Source organism: Phyllostomus hastatus, unplaced genomic scaffold, assembly GCF_019186645.2.
Source record: "Phyllostomus hastatus isolate PE091 unplaced genomic scaffold, TTU_PhHast_1.1 phas_contig_29, whole genome shotgun sequence".
Classification (NCBI taxonomy): Eukaryota; Metazoa; Chordata; class Mammalia; order Chiroptera; family Phyllostomidae; genus Phyllostomus; species Phyllostomus hastatus.
Genome location: NW_025333835.1, coordinates 895,587 through 917,204, shown reverse-complemented (window position 1 = coordinate 917,204; position 21,618 = coordinate 895,587). Strand labels below are relative to the sequence as shown.

The window sequence follows — 21,618 nt, the reverse complement described above, 5'->3', positions numbered from 1 at the left end:
GGCTCCACACTGGGTACCACTACTGTAGCTGAACAGCCAGTGGGATCCCACTGCCTGCTGCAGCAGGCAATAACTCTAGAGAGAGTCCAGTGGAAAGGAAATGGAATCTTTATTTACATATATATGTATCCTGTATGTGTATGTGTGTGCACATATATACACACACACACATATAGATTTCATGGTGTCCACCCTACCACCCCTGCCACTGGAGAAGCAAGCAGGCTGCTGCTGGCTTGTAGCCACTGCAGCAGTTTCCTGCAGCTTTGGGTGCAAAGGAGGGGCATGGGAGTAGCCTGGAGAGACCTGTCTCTTGAGACCTGCTGACCCTAATCACCTCTCCCTGCCCTTCCACCCCCTTCTTACCAGTCTTGTTCTTTGCTCCCAGCACTGGTAGTGCTCCTGCTCAGGCCTGCAGTGCTCAGGGAGGAGCACAGGGCCTGACCCTCCCCAGCCGCACTGGGGCCACAGCTGACTGGCCAGCACTGGTGTGGGTCATGGGATGGTGGCAGCCACCATGGCTTCCCAACTGAGAAGGGGCAAGGAGCTTTCTAGAGGTGTGCAGGAGGCATGGGTCATGGGCAGGTGGCAGTTGCCACCTCTTCCCACGTAAGGAAAGGGCGTGGTGCTTGTCGGGCCACACTTCCCCACTGCCCTCCTACCCAAAACCTCTTGCACTGCTGGAGGGGCAGGTCCTGAGCGCTGTAGCATGGGGCACTTGAAACCCCTCTGGCTGGGACCTGGCTCAGGAAACTCAGCCCGGAGCTGGGGACCCAGCGGTCAGGGGACAGGGGAGCAAAAGTGCTATTTGCATACACTCCGACTTTTAAACACCCCCCCCAATCCCCTGGCACAGTGAAAGTGGATGACAGGGTGCGTTCCTCCCACCCAATCACCTTCCAGGTTTTTAGCGCCAGCGTGGCGCACCTTTTTCTTGAGTTTTATGCATGTGTCATCCCAGCTGCTGTGTCAACACATGCAGGAGCCATCTTTGGTGCCTCTCCACACGTCCCCATTTCCGGGAGGGAGTTCCTCCCATTACATGGTATTTTAAAGATTTAGTTCGGGTTTCAGAACTTTTACTTTGATGTATATCAGTGTGCATTCTTTTTACTTGTCTGTTTAGGATTATAGAGATTTATCAATCTGCATCTTGATGTTTCATCAATTGTAGAAAGTCCTCTGCTGTTAAATCTTCAAAATTGCTTATGCCCAATTTGTGTATAAGAATGCCTATTATTTTCCTAGTTATAGTGACAAAAATAGAAAACAATTAAAAACCCAAATAGCAGTGTTATGCTAAATTTATGCTAGCCTTAAGGATATAGTAAGTACTCCATAAGCCAAAAAAATATCATTAATTAAGAACAGCCATAGCATTAGTTAAGAACAGACATTAGTTAAGAATAAACAGATATTTGCTTATATAGAAATGTGTTTATGATATATTTTTATGTTTAAGAAAAGGCTAAATAGGTATGCAGACAGATGACCCCACTTTCGTTATGTATTCATATTTGTAAGCAGAAAAGTGAAGAGTCAGATCAGGGCCTTTTTGCTTTCATAGGCTTCTTTTGCCCTAAAAAATGTTAATACTTATATGTTACAACTATATTGGTACAAAGACAAATATATTAATGTTATATATTAAAACACTTTTGCCCACATTTTTTCTTTCCTTCTGATTTTATTTATTATTTATTTTTATTGAAGTATAATTGACTTACAATATCATATTAGTTTCAGTTATACAACATAGTGATTTGATATTTACATATATAACAGTGATCACCACAATAAGACTAGTTAGTTACCTTCTGTTAACACACAAAGTATTTTTTACTGTAATTAAAATATTCTTATGAACCTCTGAAGTCTTGTGGGCACTATGCCCCCTGTGCTTAGTGGAAAATTCAGCCCCAACATGAAAACCTCCTGTAATTGTGAAAACCTCCTGTAATTGCAACTGCATTCTTCTAACAGGTTTCCTGTGCACATGTCTGTGATTGCAGAGCAGAGGACAAGAAGAACATTTAGTTTCTCACCCTGTGATGAAAACCAGACTTTCTGTCCATCATCCAGAATGCTTGATGTTGCTGAGAGATATGAGTTAAACCTGCCTTTATTCCCCAGGAGATTCAGGCCAGACTTTTCCTGGATGAATGGTCCCCAAATTCTGCAATCCTGATGCTGGCTAAGAAACAACAATCAGAAGCATTCATCAGAATTTGAGTGTGTATGTTAAATACATATATAATAATGTGACAAATACATTTTGAGTAATTATGGAAATAAAAAAAGACAAGTAAATGTGGAAATCATCAAATATAAAAAGATAAGTAAATGTGTAGAAATGAAAAGGAATATGGGTTAGGGACAGTTTGTTGCAGCCTCTCAGCACTGAATTCATGCCAACAGATTGTGTTACTAAGGGACATTACTGGCCCTGACACTATAGCAGCTGAGGCAGGAGGATGGGCAGTGTAGGGGAGTGCATTGGTAGAGACTGCTGTCTCACTAGGCTCCCAGCCCTGAAAAGTAGGAACTAAAAGAAAAACAGAAAAACTCTCTTGCTGCTTTGGAATGAAATGAGTCCATGAAAAAAGGCAAAATAAGTCACAGACAGTTCTGGGGATATGACATCGCAGATGGGAAGAATAAGACAGGTGATGCAGAGAGCCTTCACCATAATATTCAGGCAGAAGAACACATGGGGGAAAAAACACTCCAGGCAAATGACATACTTTCTAGGTTTATTGATTCCACTGTATAAGAAATATGTAAAGGGAGAAAAGCCTACCAATAACTTCATTTCCTTCCTTGTATACACAGGGTTTCATTTTCTAAAATCAGTTGGGACCAGCCAAACTTCACACAGAGAGGAAACTTCAGGAGTAGGTGATGCGTGGGTCACCAGCCAGCAGTGATCACGGAACGCTGCGGATGGCTCGTCGATACGCAAGAAAAAACATGCACAGAGACAGACTAGTTTCTGTGGAGAAGTAGAGACAGAATGGCCACACCCTCTAGTGGGGAGCATGCCGATTTACTGTCCAAACCTGCTTTTACTGGACTCATTTTGCATAATAATTCAAGTACACTACTCATTATGAGGAAGTAAGGAACTATAGAAAACAAGGAACTCTGCCAGTCTATTTTGAGTCAGGGTCAAAGAGCTCTAAGACTTTGAGGAACAAACTAACTTCCTCCTTGGACCCCTCTCATTCAACTGAGAGCATTCTAAACAAAGAAGATTTCACAGTAATTTACATATTCTTTCTTAGGCCTGATCACCCGGGGAATCCGCCCTTTTCAGCACAGAGCTGCACCACCCTGTCATTATTTCAAGCTTAGGTGGAGCAAGGGAACTAAGGCAGCCAAGAGATAAGGAGATTTCCTTCCAGACAATGAGGACTCAGGCTACCTCGAAGCTGAGGAGTGAGGGTCCATCACCCCCTTTTGCTGCAGCCCCCCAAGTCCTTCTTTTGGGGGGCCTCCCAAGTGATCCTGCCTGTCTTAGATCGTTCCCCACTTGGGGAATCTTACCCGTCTTTGGCTAACCGACCAAGCTTTGGGGCTCAATTATGAATGAAGCAGCAGAAGCAGCATTCCTACCAGGGAGATAAGCTTTTGTCTCTTTGTTACAGAACAAACAAGGGGGGCCTGGGACGATATACTATTATTGAAAGAAGGCCTGGGTCCGTTATGTCCGCTGCCCTAGGAAAGACGTCTCTCAATGCCAGAGATTCGTGAAAAGGAAAGGAAATGTTTATTTAATGCTATACTACCTTAAAGTAGTGACCTAATGTCTTTGTCAAAAATCCTAAAGTCCCTTAAAACACCCACAAACAGACACAGTCCTTCCTTCCTTCCCCCTTTGCCCAATCCAGAGTACCGTATCTCAGGAAAGGAAATAGAAGTCCATGGCTCAGGCAGTCCTCTGGTTCTTAGTTAGTCCTCCATCTCGACTGGGAGACCTCCCTGGGTCCCCAGCACCCTTGGCTGAGTCGCCAGGATCTCTGCTAAAACCAGGTGGTGGTTCCCCTTCTAAAGCTGTGGGAGTCTCCACTCTGTCAAGGCCACGTGGTTCTCTCTCCTAAAGCAGCATGGTTCTCCCTCTCAATGGCCGAGGTCCTCCCCATTCTGCTAAAGCCGCATGGTTCTCCCCTCTCAGGGCTGCGAATGGCTCTCCTTCCTAAAGCAGCATGGTTCTCTCCCAATGGCCGCCAAGTCTGGGTTTTAAATCCCCGCGGTCAATCTTCCTCTGCAGCCTCATTTCCGACTCCTCCCACACTCGGCTTCACATGCCAGAACTCGTATCCTTCCAGCTTTACTGGGCTGCCATCATGAGTCTAGGCAGGTGTGGCCCCATGTCCTGGAGCCAATCTTCTCCGAGCTCCCACGCAGGCCCTGTAGCTTGGGGGATCTTCCCCCAGTCACATCTTGGTGGGGAAGTTACTTCCATTCTCCTGGCTCAGAGATGATCACAGCTATTTAACATATCTAAGCGACCAGCCAAAGGCTATAGATATGTTAAATGACCACGCCAGAGGGTAGCTGCAAGGCTGTTGCTATGCAAAACAGATCTCAATGGCCCTGCTCCATTTGTCCCTTCCCCCAACCCACACCCTGGGGGGGTGGGGGTTGGAGACATCTTAAAATCTCCTGGACACCTTAAGTTCTGGACCCCATTTCAAATGCCCATTTGGGGTCCCTCCTCTTGGCTGCACCCTGTAACATCCTCGCTGGTTTATGGTTCCAAGGGCATTCCCTTAGCCTTAGCCTAGGTGAGGGTTACAGCTTCTGATACCAGGCAGGGCAGTCCCCAACAAGTAGGAACATAAAAATCAGAGGAAATATCTTAGAAGCATCTGCAAACCCCTAAGTCTCTGCGAAGTGTGTGACAGGAAGAACAGAGGTAGAAACTGAAGCCTAAGCAACTTTATCTATCTATCATCTATCTATCTATCTATCTATCTATCTATCTATCATCATTTATCTGTCTTCATCATCATCGATCTATCTATGAGGTGTATGTGTGTGTACATGTATGCTCACTCATGTGCTACTGTTCTGAACTGGAGAAGCAACTGTAATGCCCCCACCCCTGGCTTATTTAATCCAAGTGTCTTTCTCTCTTTTGGAGAGATCTAGAACCTCTTTTGCCTTGGGGGTCTGCATTTGAGATCCTGTGTCCAGGTGAAAAACACAAGTTGGAAAATATATTTGGGGATTGTTCTCTCCAGCCCTGGATGCTATGATTTCATCCACATCTGTGGATAGCAACGCCCCAGGGACCACCTTCCCTTGGGCAAATTTGGTCCTAACCCTGTCAAAAAGCTATCTGCATGAATGTCATTTGTGATTGGTGCAAATGAATTGCATTGGAAGATGCAATGTTAAGTGAAAGCATCAGAAATTGCGTATGCCAGTTAGAGCTCAGCCATACACATTCCAGCATCACACCCTCCAAAGTTCATGATAGAGAGGAGCAACCTCACCTATCTAGGGTATAGTGCAGCCATAGAATGTTCTGTATGTGGCCCACACAAGTTTGCATGCAATCACATATGCAAAAGCACCCGGAAGACCATGTATCTCTGCATAAGCAAGCAATAATCATGCTGAATTCAGAAAATTTCAAATAAGCCGCTCAAGATCAATGCAGAAATAAAGATGCATTATTGTTACAGGGTGCAGCCAAGAGGGGGGACCCCAAATGGGCATTTGAAATGGGGTCCAGAACTTAAGGTGTCCAGGAGATTTTAAGATGTCTCCATCCCCCCCCACCCAGGATGTGGGTTGGGGGAAGGGACAAATGGAGCAGGGCCATTGAGAGCTGTTTTGCATAGCAACAGCCTTGCAGCTAAGCTCTGGCATGGTCATTTAACATATCTATAGCTTTTGGCTGGTTGCATGGATATGTTAAATAGCTGCGATCATCTCTGAGCCAGGAGAATGGAAGTAACTTCCCCACCAAGATGTGACTGGGGGCAGATCCCCCAAGCTACAGGGCCTGCGTGGGAGCTTGGAGAAGATTGGCTCCAGGACATGGGGCCACACCTGCCCAGACTCATGATGGCAGCCCCGTAAAGCTGGAAGGATACGAGTTCTGGCACGTGAAGCCGAGTGTGGGAGGAGTCGGAAATGAGGCTGCAGAGGAAGATTGACCTCGGGGATTTAAAACCCAGACTTGGCGGCCATTGGGAGAGAACCATGCTGCTTTAGGAAGGAGAGCCATTCGCAGCCCTGAGAGGGAGAACCGTGCTGCTTTAGGAAGGAGAACCATGCGTCTTTAGCAGAGTGGAGACTCCACATCCCAGAGAGGGGAGAGAACCATGCTGCCTTGAGAAGGAGAGCCATGCACAGCCCTGAGAAGGAGAACCACGCGGCTTTGGACAGAGTGGGGACTCTCCCTTCCCGCAGCCCTGAGGAGGGGGAACCACAAGGCCTGGACAGAGCGGGGACCCCCACAGCTTTAGAAGGGGAACCACCACCTGGTTTTAGCAGAGATCCTGGCAACTCAGCCAAGGGTGCTGGGAACCCAGGGAGGTCTCCCAGTCGAGATGGAGGGCTAACTAAGAACCAGAGGACTGCCTGAGCCATGGACTTCTATTTCCTTTCCTGAGATACGGTACTCTGGACTGGGCAAAGGGGGAAGGAAGGAAGGACTGTGTCTGTTTGTGGGTGTTTTAAGGGACTTTAGGATTTTTGATAAAGACATTAGGTCACTACTTTAAGTTTGTATAACATTAAATAAACATTTCCTTTCCTTTTCACGAATCTCTGGCATTGAGAGACGTCTTTCCTCTGGCGGCAGACATGATGGACCTGGGGGCCTTTTAAATAATAGTATATCATCCCAGGCCCCCTTGTTGTCTGTTCTGTAACATTATCATCATCATCATCGACAACAACCAGTTTATTACTTTCACTTTAGAAGAAAATTCTTGTAAAGAAGGTTTTCTTCTCACTGCCTCCAGTTTCAGCACTTCTGGTTTTTCTTTAACCCACATCAATCAGAAATCAATCCACACCGCTCCATTTCACCACTAACTTCCTTGATAAATCTAGAGGTCCATTCTCAGGCTTCTTTCTACTTATCTACAAACAACCTTTAACATTGGGGATTGCTCTTCTTATTGAAAAAGCTTGTCTTCACTTAACTTCCAAGATACTACACCCTCTCAGGTTTCCTTTCCTGTCTCTTTTCTTTTTCAGTCACCTTTCTAGTTCTTCTTTAATGCTCCAACATATAATATGAGTGCCCTGGCTATAAGTCTAAGAGCCATTTCTCTATCCTAACTTTCATGGGTTTACAGTTTCTCCTAACCAATATATAGCTAACCTATATATCTATACTAGATGTAGGTTATCCATAGCCTGTACCACAACCTTGAATTGCTGACTAGACTAATATTCAGAATGCTATCTATTCTATTCCACTGATTGATGTGTCTGTTTTCATGCCCAGACTGTACTGTTTTGGTTACTATACCTTTCTAATATTGTTTGAAATCAGGGAGTGTGCGTTCAGCTTTGTTCTTCTTTCTCAACATTGCTTTGGCTATCTGGCATCTTTTTGTGGTTCCATATACATTATAGAATTGTTTTTTTTTAATTTCTGTGAAAAATGCTGTTGGAATTTTGATAGTAATTGCTTTGAATCTGCATATGACTTTCAATAGTATGGACATCTTAACAATACTAATTCTTCCAATCTATGAGCATGGACTATCTTCCTATTTACTTGTATCTTCTTCCATTTCTTTTATCCATGTCTTATAGTTTTCAGTGTACATGCCTTTCACCTCCATGATTAAACTTATTCATAAGTGTTTTGTGAAACTGTAAATGGGATCATTTCCTTAATTTCTCTGTCTTATAGTTTGTTATTAATGTATAGAAATGCAACAGATATATTTGCATATTGATGTTATATCTTGCAACTATACTGAATTTATTAGTTCTTTTTTGGTGGAGTCTTTAGAGTTTTTATATATATCATGTAATCTATAAAAAAGGAGAGTTTTACTTTTTTCTTTCAAATTTAGATGCACCTTATTTTTTCTTGCCTCATTGCTCTGGCTAGGACTTCCAATATTATGTCAAATAAAAGTGTTAAGAGTAGGCATTGTTGCCTTGTTTCTGATTACAGAGCAAAAGTGCTCATCTTCTCACCATTGCAAATAATGTTATCCAAAGACTTGTCATATATAGCCTTTATTATTTTGAATCATGTTCCCTCTGTGTCTGTTTTGTTGAGAGTATTATTTTATCATAAATGACTGTTGAATTTTGTCAAATGCTTTTTCTACAGCTGAGATGATTATATGATTTTCATCCTTCATTTTGTTAATATGGTGTACTACCTTGATTGATTTGTGAATGTTGAACAATCCATGCATCCTCAGAATAAATCCCAGTTGATTATGATATGTGATCTTTTTAATGAACTTTTGAATTTGGTTTGCTAATATGTTCTTGAGGATTTTTGCATCTATGTTCATCAGGGATATTGGTATGTAATATTTCTTTGGTATGTAATATTAGTATATAACATTGGTATGTAATATTGGTATGTTCATCAGGGATATTTGTATTGGATATTTCTTTTCTTCTGGTATTGTCAAGTTTTGGTATCAGGGTAATGCTGGCCCTCTAAATGAGTTTAGAAGTGTTCCTTTCTCTTCTATTCTTTGCAATAGTTTGAGAAAAATTGGTATTATTCTTTTAATATTTGGTAGAATTCACCAGTGAAGCTGTCTGGTCTTGGACTTTTATTTATGGGATGTTTTTGATTACTGATTCAATCTCCTTTCTAGTAGTTGGCTTGTTCAGATTTTCTATTTTTTTCATGATGCCATCCTGGAAGGATGTATGTTTCTAGGAATTTATTCATTTCTTCTAGATTGTCCAATTTGTTGATATGATTATTTATAGTATTTCTTATTATTTTTTTGCATTTTTGTGGTATCAGCTGTAATTTCTCCTGTTTTATTTCTGATATTGGGCCTAGATAAAGATTTGTCAATTTTGTTTATATTTTCAAATGCCAGCTCTTAGCTTGTTTTTTTTTCTTAGTCTTTTTAGTCTCTGTTTTTTTATTTCTTCTCTGATCTTTGTTATTTCATTCCTTCTGCTAACTTTGGCTGTGTTTCTTCTTCTCTTTCTAGTTCCTTGAGGTATAAAGTTAGGTTGTTCATTTGCAATTTTCTTGTTCCTTGACATAGGCATTTGTCTCCATAAACTTCCCTCTTAGAACTGCTCTTGCTGTGTCCACAGTTTTGGTGTGTTGTTTTCCCATTTTTATTTGTTTCAAGGTATTATTTTGTTTATCTTTTGATTTCTTCTTTGACCCATTTGTTGTTCAACTTAAAGTAGCAACTTTTTAAATCTCTGCATATTCATAAAGTTTTCAGTTTTCTTATTGTAGCTGATTTCTAGTATCATACCATTGTGGGTGGAAAAATTCTTGATATAATTCCAATCTTGTTAAATATACTAAGAATTGTTTTGTGGCCTACCTTATGCTCTATCTTGGAGAATGTTCAATGTGCACTTGAGACAAATGTGTATTCTGCTGTTTTGGATAAAATGATCTTTACCAAAGTTTTTGGTAAAGATCAATGTTTTCTTATTGGTTTTCTATCTGGATGGTCCATCTTTTGAAGTAAGTGGGGTATTAATGTCTACTACTATTGTATTACTGTCTATGTCTCCCTTTGGGTATGTTAATGTTTGCTTTATACATTTAAGTGCTCCTACAGTGGGTGCATATATATTTACAAATTTTGTATCCTCTTGTTGAATTGACCCCTTTGTCATGACCTTATTTTTCTCTTCTTACACCCTTTGTTTTAAAATCTACTTTGTCTGATACAGTTATAGCTGTTTCAGCTTTCTTTCTGTCTATCTGCATAGAATATCTTTTTTCATACTCTCACTTTCATTTTGTGCACATTCTTACACCTGAAGGGAGTCTCTTTTAGGCAACATAAATGGGTCTTAGGTTTTTTGTTTGTTTGCTTTTATCAATTTATCCACGTAATGGCTTTTGATTGGAGAATTGAGTCTATTTACATTTAGAGTAATTATTGATAGGCATGTACTTATTTCCCCTTTGTTGTGGTCAACACAACATAGGGGAACTTATTTCCCCTTTGTTTCTGGCTGTTGTGTAATTCTTCTGTTCCTTCCTTGTCTCTTCCTTTATGGTTTGACAAGCTTTTTTAGTGATATACTTAGATACTTTTCTCATTATCTTTTATATATCTTCTATAGGTTTTGCTTTTTGGTTACCAGGAGGCTTACATACAACAAATTATATTTATAACTGCCAATTTTAAGTTATCATTTAAGTTTGAGTGCATTCTAAAACTTTACAGTTTTACACTCTCCAAGTTTTATGTTTTGATGTCATATATTTTTATCTTGTCTTTTCTTTAACAATTGTATGATTATTTTTACTATGTTTGTTGTTTAACCATCATACTAGCTTTATAATTGATTAATCTATTACCTTTACTATATATGTTTAATTTTCCAGTGAGATTTGCACTTTTATATGTGTTCTTGTTATTAATTTTTTTCACCTTTATTTTCACCTTAAAGAAGACTCTTTAACATTTCTTCTAAGTCCAATTCAGTGGTGATAAATGCCTTTAGCTTTTGCTTGTCTGAAAAATTCTTGATCTCTTCTTCAATTTTGAATAATAACTTTGTTAAGTAAAGTATTCTTGGTTGGAGATTACTTCTTTCAGCATAAAGTTGCATTTTTTACCTTTGAAAATTGATTGCAGTTCCTACTCTTCCGTTCTATTAACTATGCTAACACCTGGAACCAATATATTGTGATGATCCACTTCAACACCTACAACATTGGTTTCCTCCATTACATATGCTGTTGTGAGAACATGAGACTATGTGGGAAAATTCCTCTCTCTTCTCACCCTAAAGCAAAGGAGAATAGCTGGAAGGAATCTCAATATTCCCAACACCCAAAACATGTATGATATGGGTCATGCTTATAGATCCCTATGACTTTGGAGCACAGATTTCTAGGGAGGTAAAATTATTATTCTATATGATTTTGTAATGATAGATATATGTCATTATACATTTGTCAAACCTCATGCAATGTACAACACAAAGAATGAACTTGAATGTAAACTATGAACTTTTGTTACTAAACAAATATTGATTTATAAATTATAATAAATGTACCACACTGAAGTTGACAGATTATAGTAAATAATGTTATAGGAATGTGTAATATGTTATAGGTATATATATTTATACATTTATGTATATTTGTATATGTATACCTCTAACATGGTGTTAATAATAAGAGAAACTGTGCTGTGGGGCAGTGGTGGGAATCTCTATACTTTCCACTCATTTTTTCCTATAAATCTAAGACTGTTCTAAAATATAAAGTCTTTATTTATTTAAAGTATTTATTTCAACTGCAATTTCCAATCTGGTAGCCACTAGCTATGTGCCACTATTGAGCACTTAATATTCAGTCCATCCAAATTGACATGTACTGTAAGTGTAAATACACCAGTGTCAAGATTTTGTATAAAAAATGAGTGTCTAACACCTTAATAATAATTTTTCTATTGAGTACATGCTGAGGTGATCCTTTGCACATATCAGGTTGAATAAAATACATTACTAAGATAAAAATAAAGGGCTTACATGGCTATTGACTTGGGATTTACAAGATGCTCCTGCTGTATGCATACAAGTGAAATGATAGCTGTGGCAGGTGGTTCTATGTTCTGCAACTTCCACATAATCTTATAGCCCCTCACACTCAAACTCACCTCTTCTGACTTGGAGCAAGGCCATTGTTATGGGTTGAATTGTGTCCCCCCAAAAGATTGTTGAAGTTATAACTTGTGATATCTGTAAATGTGTAGCCTTAGAAACATGGACTTTGAAGATGTAATCAAGTTCGGTCATCAGGGTGAACTCTTATCCAATATGACTAGTGTCCTTATGAGAACGCAAAAACATATTACAGCACAGGCAGAAATTGGAGTGACTCAACTCCAAGCCAAGAAACAGCAAGGATTGACTGTGACCACCAGAAACTGGACAAGTTAGAAACTGCTGAAACTTTGATATCAGATTTCTAGGCTTCAGAACTTCCAGAGAGTAAATTTTTTTTCATTTAAGTATCAAGTTTATGGTATTTTGTTTCAGCTACCTTAGGAAAGTAATACAAGTACAAACAGAAGAGCTCATGTACCACAGGAAACAAACAGAAAACAGAGGCACAACAGGGACTTCATTCTCTTTTCTCCTGGAAAGAAAATAGCTGCTGAATTTTAGATAATTTTATGCTAATAGAAGAGGATGTGGAATGAAAGGTCAGGACTCCATACATTAATATGAGACTGTGGAGAAAATTGTACAAATGTAGACTAATGCATTTAGTTTGAGAGTTGATAAGTTTCCGAATTTGAGAAGAGGGATTTAGGTCGTTAGTTATTCTGGATCTTGTGTAAGTTCGGAGTTTTAAAAACTCCTCTGAGCATTCATCTAGGTCCTAGTTATTAGAATGCAGTTTTCTGGAGGCTGGTTTAGATACAGACACAAAATGCCTGACCAGAGACCTAGGTCCTGGAAGGAGGAAAAAAATTCTTCAACTTAAAGAGCTAAATTCCAATGCAAATGAAGAAAATTAATAATGATAAAGAAAGCCCAAACATCAACAGTTGGGGATGAAATTACTAAGGAAGAAAGAGAGAACTAGGACCACCTCAAAATAAATTTACACTAAGTATAATTAAGCTCTTTGAAAAAGTAAAGGAAAGAATAGTGTAGGTAAAAGGAACACACAATTATGTAAGAAGAATGGTATATGCAAATGAAGAGATAGATAATAAAAATTAGAATTGAAATAAATTATATAAATGAAATACAGAATCAGAAGTAGGAGCCAGACTTGACATAGTTATTAGAGAATTACCAAACTGAGATGTAGTAAGGAGTGTACTACAAACACAGAACAGAGTGAGAAAGAACAAAATAAAAAAAAAGGTTGTCTTGAGTGGTCCAACTTTCAACTAAGGGAGTTCCAGAAGAAAAAAATAGACTGCATGAAAAATAACCAAGATCAAAAGAAATGATAGCAATGAAATTCCCAAAATTGAAGTTCTCTTTTCCTGTTTTAAAATTGCTTTTTAAAAAAATTTTCTGATTTATTGTTGTTCAAGTACAGTTGTCTGCCTTTTCCCTCCACCACGCCCTTGCTCTCTCTCAGGTCCTCGGGACCTTACCATCTCAAGGCAATCTCCTTACTGCCTGCTTTTCAATATCCTCTACAATTTTGGCTTCCAAACTTCATATAAGCTGGGATTCCATTGATCGTTTACTCTGTTCTTCAGAAAGATTGGCTAGGGATCCCAGTTCAGTGTAGGAGCAAGTGGGTTCAGCTCCCACCTACTTTGCTGCCATCTTCAGTCCTCATTCTTAATATCATGCCCCAATAAATGCAATAAAAGTTTTTTAATTAGCACAAAAAAGAAAGATTATAGACATTTAATAAAATGCCCAGTCAATAAATTGAAGTTTTCAGCCCTCAAACAAGGTGAATCAAAAATAAAAATAAAAAATCCAATAGTGTATTAACTTTTCTACTCATTTACCATATTGAGAATGTAAATATAAATTTGATCTAAATTTACACACTCTCAAGCAACAATGTACAGCCTTTCTTCATTTTCCATGCTGAGAGATATATATGTTTAAGGATCAAAACAGTTCAAATATACAGGCTTTAAAAACCACCTTAGGGCATTCACTAAGTTTTAGCTAAGGTACATCTGGAACACTAAGAAGTTATGTACAATTACATGAGGTAAATTTTTGAAAAATAATACTTTAGTGGAACAAAATATACCAGAGGAACTGCAGTTTACAAGTTTAAGGTATGAACCAATTTGTTTTCAGTCAGTTTGAGTTCATATTCTAAGATCTAAAACTTAGTTAGGTTTTTGTAAACCAAGAGCTTTCTGTCATTTCCATATTTATGTTACGAAGTAACAGTGACTCAGGTGAAATGTTTTTATCACAATTGCTCTATCAATTGCCTAGAACCTTAACAGCATCATGGAAGTTTGGGAAATGTTTGTGTATAATGTCATTACCTTCGATGACTTAAAATTGCTCCATACAATGGTACATGTGAACCCTTAAAGTCTTACCTTTAAGAAAACAAACAAGTTGAAAAAATGGATTAAAGGAAGCAAGTGCAGCATCCTCCTTTAGAGCTATCGACACAGGAATTCTCTCAATTAAATCTTGCAGAGAAATTGTTTTTCTTTCTTAAAATATGATGATGACCCCCCTGGCTGGTGTAGCTCAGTGGATTGAGTGTGGGCTGCGAACCAAAGCATCGCAGGTTCGATTCACAGTCAGGGCACATGCCTGGGTTGCAGGCCAGGTCCCCAGTGGGGGCCACATGACAGGCAACCACACATTGATGTTTCGCTCTCTCTCTCTTTTTCCCTCTCTTCCCCTCTCTAAAACTAACTAACTAACTAACTAACTAAATAAATAAATAAATAAATAAAATCTTTAAAAAGAGTCTTTAAAAAATATGATGATGACAACATTCCTTAGTACAGATCTGGAATTTTTTTCATTATCACTATCTTGTGAATCATTATGTCCTCCATCTACCTCTGGTGAATCTACATCCTCATCACCATCCATCTCAGAGAAATAATAAACATTAGACATGTCTTCATCTGGATTATCTTCATAGTCCTTCCAATTAAAGTCCATACTAAGCCAATTAAGCATTGTCCTTTCTTTTTATTACCTTGGCCATGACTGACCAGATTCTCCTTTTTGTAAACAACATAAAATTGATCTGTACATTTTTTTAATGCTTGAAGTCATTTGGATAAATTTCAGTTGAATGTTTAAACTTATCACTTCCTTCAAGACAACTGAATGTAAGTCTGGATTTTTCAAAATTTACATTAACATCTTTACTGTCTACAACACAAAATTCAATGAAGATATAGTCCTTTTGATTGTACCACTTTGCACAAAGGACTGTATCCATGAATGAGGCAGGGTGGTGGGGGGTGGGTGAATGGGTGGGCAGTGAACTCTTCCTTAGTGGTGGCTGACATTTTCTTCTAGTGGAGCCTCTTCTCTCTTCCCTCAGGCAATGGCAGCAGTGGTGGGCTGGACCTGAGTCCCCAAAATGCATCTTTCAGAGAGAGGTGCTCCTCTAGTTGAAGACAAGAGGAAAGTGTAGGAAAAGGTGGTGAGAAAAGAGGGTGAGGACAGAATGAAAGTGTGGGTGTGCAAATGAGTCTGGTGACAGTGTACATACACCTTTTCAAGGTGTATTCAATGCAGCATGTATGTTAAAATGAAGTTTTATTTTATGTAAAAAATCATTAAATGGGCACAATTACATTTTATCACTCATATTAAGATCTTTTATACATGTCACTTGGTAGTGTATTCCATGCTCCAAAATGTGCTGACCACATTCTTTCAGTGAAGTAACCCTGATATTGTTAATATATACAAATATTATCCCTAGAAACATGTTTTATGCATGTACCTTTACAAAATATTTTAAACGTAAATTCAAAATATTTTAATACAAAATATTTTAAGTGCATATCAATATGGTGAATACATCTACTTAAATAACATTGTTCTTATTGGCATATACAACTAGCATTATTAGAAACATCTGTTTTGTATATGTTGCTTTGCAGAGTGTGTTAAATGAAGCATATGTGATGAACACATTCTTTCATCAAAATAACACTACCTGGACACAAGGAAATTATATCATTCCTAGAAACATTTGTTATAAATGTCACATTGCAGAGTGAAAGCCACCCACCAAATGTGGTGAATGCATTCTTTCAATAAAATAACATGGTGCTTATTCACACATACAATTAGCATTTTGAAGAGCATCTTTTTATACACCTATCTTTACAAAGTTCATATGCATATGCTGCTAAAATCATCTTTCACTGAAATAACATTATATTTGTTCATATATAAAATTTGTATCATTAGAAATATCTTCTATATGTAATCACTTACAAAGTGCATGAAGTGCAGCAGACACAGTGAACACACTGTTTAATTGAAATAATACCACCTGAATATAACAAAATTTTATCACTCTCAGAAACTTTTAAACATGTGGCTCTACATGTGTATTAAATGCAGGATAGTGTGGTGAATGCATATTTTAATAGACATAATTCTTTATATATACCTATACAACTAGCATTCTAATAATATTTTTCTCATAGTATTCTCATATTTAGTTGTTTGAAAATTCAACTTTATTATTTTTCTATTTTTAAAAGTATATGCTAATCATACAAATGTAAATAATATAGAATTATACAAAGAAACATACAAAATATACACAAAATATATAATAAAGAAATATACAAAGTGCAAAGCCATATTATTCTGCAATTGAATCCCTAGCAAATAATCACAGGTAACAGATTGTTTTATAACTAATTTACATATTTTTCCTATAAACACATGCATAAACATTTATAAAATTTTAACATAAATGAATCATACAATTAATACTATGCTACAAACATACTTTTTAAAATATGACATATATTGCCCCCAAGAATGAATGTACCTGTTGACAAGTACTCCTGCTGGCTACCTGGGCTCAACTTTATAGACAGAGCCTAGCAGCCTTTGCAAATAAACAAGGACTCTTATGTAAACCATACTTTAAGAAGCCTGCAGTAAACTGTCTGCTTGCTTTCACTGAATGGCCTGTCTGCACTGTTACTCCCAGCCAGTCCTCATAAAGGAGTTCCTAGAATCTTAGTTCAACCAATAGGAATGAGACTTTTCTTGTCTGATCAGAGCTGTGTAACTATATCCCCACTGGCATCTTCATCCACCAATCAGAGGAGCTCCATTCCAATCAATCAGACAGTGGTTTTTGGACCAATCAAACTGCAGGGTTTTGGAGTCCTCATTTAAGGGAAAACAGACCAATGAAGGACCAGGGGTGGGGATTTCTGCCAATATAAGTCAGCTCCTCTGTGGCTCCAGGGGTGCACTTTCCCTTTCCATGGGAGACTGATGGCTATGTTTCTGCAGTTGGAGCTGGAACACCAAAGACATCCCACCAGACCAGAGAAGAGCAGACCAGAGCAGACCTGTGCCAGAGAGGGGTCTCTCTTGAGGGTCACATCACCCAAGTGCCACATACAGCATGCTGTTCCACAGCCATGCTATATAATAATTGAGCTGTAAATTGAGCTGTCTCATAAATGTGCTGTTCTGAAGCAGAGGTATATCACAAAAATTGCACTGAATAAGGTTTTCCTCTTCAGTGCACCCCTAAATTAGGGATTTCTGTTGTCATTGAACTGTTGCCAACAAAACAAATGTTAGCACATGTTTTACAGTCATCTCTAATTCTCAGCCATATATTTCCATTTTTAAGGAATTGCCATAAGAGCATATACAACTAGAAATGTTGAACTGGTTAAGAAAACAAAAAGGGAACATAAGTATCAATATTTCTCTTCTCTATTTTACCTTTTTCTGAGGCATGGATATGTCATATTGGCATGGAAAATTGCTTTCCAATAATTTTGCTCCTTGAGGATGACTTATGGAGCCTGGATTGTGCTGGGGCCTGTGGAAAGGGCTACTCCTCTAAGTGCAGGTTTAGGAAGTGATACTGCATGCTTGCTGAATTGGGACAGAATTATAGACAAGCTGAAAACTGTCTTTGCACAACAGATTGGGAACACTAGTTTTTATTTAGTGGTAAGCACAGACCATATTCTATAGTTTCCAAACTTATACTTATGGCAATGTCTAATAACTTTTAATAGTATGGCTTTTAAAATATTTTATTAAATGCAGTACACTTGGTAAACACATTCTTTTATTGAAATACCGATACCTGGATCCAGTGGAATTGTATCATTCATGGAAGTATTTTTACACATATGACATTACATAGTTTATTACATGCTGAATACACTCTTTCAATGAAATAATATTGCTCATTTACAGATAAAACTAGCATTTTCAGAAAACTAGTTTATATGTGTGAACCTAGAGAGTGTAATAAATCAAGGCATTTAAATCACATTGTTCACTGAAATATCAACTGAAATATAATTAACATCTATTATTTTAGAACAGCATACAAGATGTGGTGGGTAGAGTGACCCTCAGTCAACCAGCTGGAAGAAAGGACCCAGCAAAGAAAGACCCAACAATCAAAACCAAAATACATGCAGAGAGCCAACATAAATGGCATACCAAGAGCAGCAATTTCAGGAGATCAAGGAGACAGCACCACGGAATCTGACAGGTCTCCTACCACAGAAGTTCACATCACAAAAACAGGGAGTCAAAACAGGTCAACTTAAGAAGCAGAAGAAAAAAAGAAGAGTCTCACAATGATGGGAAGACAAAGAAACAAACCCTAAATGAAATCAAAGGAGGAAGCCTCAGAAAGAATGCTAAATGAATACAGGCAAGTCAACTATCAAATAATGAGTTCAAAATAATGGTTATGAGGAAGCTTAATGAGCTCATTGAGAATTACCAAAAGCTATAGGGAAACTACAATGATCTTACTGTAAATTATGTCAACATGAAAATGGAAATCAAAACTATCAACAACAGACAAGACAAGAGGAAATGAACAATACAATTTCTGAACTGATGAATACAGTAGAAGGAATCAAAAGCAGGTTAGATGAGGCAGAGGATTGAATAAATGAACTGGAGGACAAGGTAGAAAATATCTCCCAGAAAGAGCAAAAAAAAAAAATAGGCTCAGAAAGAAAGAAGAGGGGTTAAGGGAACTACAGGACAACATGAAACAACAATATCCAAATATAGGAATATCAGAAAAAGAAGAAAAGAGCAAGGGATAGAAAACCTATTTGAAAAAGCAATGATGGAAAACCTCCCTAATTTGATGGAGAAAATGTCACACAAATCCAGGAAAAACAGAGTCCCAATCAAGAAGAACCCAAAGAGGCTGATTCCAAGACACATTATACTTAAAGTGGCAAAATTCCAAGACAAAGACAGACTCTTAAAGGCAGCAGGGGAGAAACAGAAAGTAACATACAAGGGAGCCGCCACAGGGCTAGGAGCTGACTTCTCAATGGAAATGCTACAAAGTAGAAGGGAATGGCAAGAAATATTCCAAGTAATGAAAAAAAATGGCCAGCAGCCAAGTATACTCTGCCCGTAAAGATCTCAATTGAAATGGAAGGTGAAGTAAGGAGTTGTCCTGACAAAAGAAGGCTCATAGAATACACCTCAACCAAAACAACATTGCAAGATATGCTAAAGGGATGCTTTAAGAAAAGGAAGAAAAAGAGTGAGAGAGGGAAGAATATGGGTACAAATGAAGAAAAATGGCAATGAATAAGTCCTATCAATATAACCTTAAATGTAAATAGATCAAATGCTCCAATCAAAAGAGACAGAATAGCTGAATGGATGAGTAATCATGACCACACATATGCTACCTACATGAGAACCATCTCAGAACAAAGACCTACACAGACTGAAGTGAAGGGTTACAAAGAAAATATTCCAAGCAAATGGACAGGAAAAAAACCTGGAATAGCAATACTCATATCATATTAAATACACTTCAAAAGAGGCCCTAAGAAGAGACCCAGAGGTTATTTCATAACTCAAGGAAAGAATCCATCAAGAACACATGAACATTATAAACATATATGCACCCAACATAGGAACATCCAAATACATACAGAAAATCTTGGAGGACTTCAAGAAACATATTGAGAGCAACACAATTATAGTATGGGATTTTAACACCCTACTGCAAAAAATGGATAGATCTTCCAAACAAAATGTCAACAAAGATAGTGCAGCACTGAACAATGTCCTAGATCAAATAGACTTAACTGCTATATAGAGAGAGCCTTTCATCCCAAAGAAGCAAAATACATATTCTTTTCAAATGCACATGGAATATTTTCAAAGATAGACCACATGGTAGGACACAAACAAGCCTCAACAAATACAAGGAAATTGAAATCATATCAAGAATTTTCTCTGACCACGAGGGACTGAAACTAGAAACCAATGCCAAGGAAAAAACTCCAAGACACTCAAACTACTGGATACTGAATAGTACACTATTAAACAGTGAATAGGTCAAGAATGAGGTCAAGGAAGAAAACAAAGAGTTTCTGGAAACAAATGAAAAGGAACTCACAGCAGTCTAAAACATATGGGACACAGCAAAGGCAGTCCTCAGAGGAAGTTCATAGTGATACAGGACTACCTAAAAAAAATAGAAGCAATTCAAATAAACAACATAACCCTACATCTACAAGAAATGGAGGAACAATGATAAAGATAGTCCAGAGGAAGTAGAAGGAAGGAAATAACCAAGATCAGAGCAGAATCAAATGACATAGAGACTGAAAGCACAATTCTAAGGATCAATAAATCTAGGAGATTGTTTTTCAAAATGATAAACAAAATTGATGAGGCTTTAAACAGACTCATCAAGAAAGAAAAGAGAGAGGACCCAAATAAACAAAATCAGAAATGAAAGAAGAGAAATAAAAACTGATACCACAGAAATACAAAGGATTGTAAGAAATTGCAAGAAACAACTATATGCCCCCAAAATTTGAAACCTAGGTGAAATGGACAAATTTCTACAAAAATATAATTGTCCAAAACTGAGTAAAGAAGAAGAAGAAAGCCCAAACAGACCAATAACAGCTGGCGAAGTCAAATGACTAATCAAAAAGCTTCTGGCACACAAAAGCCATGGACTAGTTTGTTTCATAGGAGAAATTTACAAAACTTTAAAGGAATAGCTAACCCCTATCCTTCTCAGACTATTCCAAAAAGTCCAAGAAGAGGGAAGTCTCCCAAACTCTTTATGAAGCCAGCATTATAGTAATTCCGAAAGAAGATAAAGACATGACAAAGAAAGAAAACTATAGGCCAATATCACTGATAAACATAGATGAGAAAATCCTCAAAAAGGAACTGGCAAACCGCATCCAGCAGTACATTAAAAAGATGATACACCATGATCAAGTGGGATTCATGCCAGTTGTTCAAGGATGGTACAGCATTAGGAAATCAATAAATGTAATACATCATGTAAAAAAAGACAGAGAGAGATTTCCAGGTAAGAAGGAGGCATAGTTGTCTCCTTGCATAACCAAAAAGACAACAACAAATTTAAAAACAAAAAATGGCCAGAACTGCCAGAAAATGGAACTGTACAGAAGTCCGACAAGCAAGGGGTTAAAAAAACATTCATCTAGATTGGTAGGAGGGGCTGAGATGGTCAGCTTGGGCAGAGAATACATGTGGCAAGGCAGAGTCTGGAGGACCTAGGCTGGTGAGGTGGTGGCTGGCAGACTGGGTGGCCTGACATTTGTGTGCAGATAAACTGGGAGGAAAAACTGAGAAGGGAGACAGACCAAGCAACCCAGGGTTCCATGGCAGGGAAATAAAGACTCAAAGTCTCTGACTGAAAAAAACCTATGGGGGTTCTGGTGGCAGGAGAAACTCCCAGCCTCACAAGAGAGT

At 38.3% G+C, this 21,618-nt stretch overlaps 1 pseudogene; it reads right to left on the bottom strand.

Moving 5' to 3' along the window:
* Nucleotides 1-495: 495 nt before the first annotated feature.
* On the bottom strand, nucleotides 496-15,088 carry LOC123818668 (annotated as a pseudogene).
* Between the last annotated feature and the right edge of the window lie 6,530 nt (nucleotides 15,089-21,618).